We start from the raw sequence: 2,138 nt of genomic DNA, 5'->3' as shown, positions 1-2,138 counted from the left end.
AAGGGCTTCATAGTCACCACCACCACTCGGCAAGTGACTTTTAAACTCAAGCTCTTTCAGTTAGAGTGCCTAAAGGAAAGGTTGCAAATTGATTGTTGTTTCCTGATTGCTCTTTCTATCCTACTTCTTACTCTCATCTCTTTACAACATGCTTTAATGCTCATCCTCATACTCCTCTTCATTATTTTCTGATTAATGGGACTGCCGTGGTGGTTATTATGGAGTGGCTCGATCTGGGTTGCCTAGGTTCTTTTCGAACTGCACCTTGACGTCAATCACATGGTTGAGAAACTAGGGGTCGTATGGCTGTATAATGTACTTCTCTATCTCTTAGTCGATAGACTCTAACAGCTATATATCCACCTTGCCAACTCTTCCTCTCTCTAGTAGGTCTTTAAGCACCTGTTCATGGGGATTGGCTTTGTTACTGCTGCTCCTGCGGTTAGGGGCTGCGCTATGATACCTGTTAATGAAATTTTATTGGATGGCTATCTTGACATACTTGAACTCCTTGAAGTTGAGCACCATGACCCTTCGCATCTTTTCGACCTAGTAGTAGACATCTGCAAAGAGTTCTTTTTCTGGACCTTTCAGTACCTGCTCCATGTACACCATCACCTCTTAGAACATCTTCACTAGTGTTATCCCAAACGATTATAGTTTCTTGTCTCCTCCTCCCTTAATGAAGAGATGCTTGGGCGGGTCCCTAGTTAGCAAGTACCCTCTGATAGGCCCCTCAAACAACTTGATCCAGAGTTGTATAATGTCCTTGACCTAGGCGTAGGCCATGGAGTCGATCAGGAACATGGTGAAGTACACTTTAGCGAATGGAAGTGCCGGTTTAGCATAGAGTTTGATGGCGTACTATTAGAGGATGCGGATAGAGGGAGGATTCTTCTTAAGGGACTATAATAACGGCTTCCTGCATTACTTATAGCTAGCCTCGTTTTCGAGCATATCGTTGAGCGTCCCGTTGCTAATTTTCATTTTTGTGCAATGCAAATAATTACACTTGATGGTGTCCCAATATTGTCAATAATCTCAGAAAATAAAGTTTGTACTGTTCATTTATAATTGATGGGTGTCCTGGAAAGTTAAATGTGCACCAGCCAGAAATGTGAGCACCATCCTCGCTTGAGCAGGATGCAGTCTGGGCTAAGCATCCCAAGACAGAAGAATTACCACTCCAAAATCAGCCAACATTCATCTTGCAACATTCTAGTTGATTACTCTCCTCCTCCCAGTTTAAACCCAACTCCAGTCTAATATCACCCCAAAAGGAAATCTACATTAAAGAAATCACTCTTTAATGTATAACCATTGATCAAAGACAAATCAGTTGTATCTAATTGCCCGAGCCTTGAGTCTGTTCTAACTGCCATTGAATATGCTAATAATAGGCTCAATCTTCTTGATGCTAATAAACTAAACACTCGGAAAATAAACCTCGACTAGTAGGTAATTGCCTTTGTTGGTTCTCTCTATAATTAAAATCGTTCTTCTCGCCTTGTCACCAAATACAGTCGGTTCAGTAATTTACCTAACTGCCGGTCAATCGCCACAATCACAGTTCCTTTTGATTGGCCTGCTAAGGGAGACATCATCTAGCCAGGAGATGGCTCCATCTATTCTGGTGCCTTTAATATCTAGCGCATTCCCTAAGGAAGAGGAGAAATGCTCACTGCAAAAGGACATTACCTTTTTGGATAGTTTAGTTAAGGACAGCCTGATGGCCTTTGCTATGTGGCTTTTGAAGATGGGCAGGAGTTCATCGGCAGGATGAAACAAGGAGCAATGGAAGAAGGTATCTATCAGGAGGAAGGAGTGAGGTACAAAGGTAGGTTTTAAAAGGGTTTGCCATAAGGATCTGGGTTTATTTCAGTTCTCAACTAGTTCATTTTTACAGGGAGGTTCAATGCTGGACAGATGTAACTAGGTGAAATTAAATTCAAAGGAAAGCAGCATGCATTCAAATGCTACCGAGGGGATATTGTGACAGGCAAGCCCCATGGCTTTGGAGAGGCAATCCTTCCAAACTCAATAAGAATGCTTGGCCACTTCTAAGAAGGGTTCTTTTCCTCAGGACTTGTGATCTACCCAGATGGCAATTTCCTGCTACTGTAGCTAGCCAAATCAAA

The sequence above is a fragment of the Lipophrys pholis genome (assembly GCF_963383615.2).
Source record: "Lipophrys pholis genome assembly, contig: SCAFFOLD_209, whole genome shotgun sequence".
NCBI lineage: Eukaryota > Metazoa > Chordata > Actinopteri > Blenniiformes > Blenniidae > Lipophrys > Lipophrys pholis.
Note: the sequence above shows the minus strand (reverse complement) of the source record.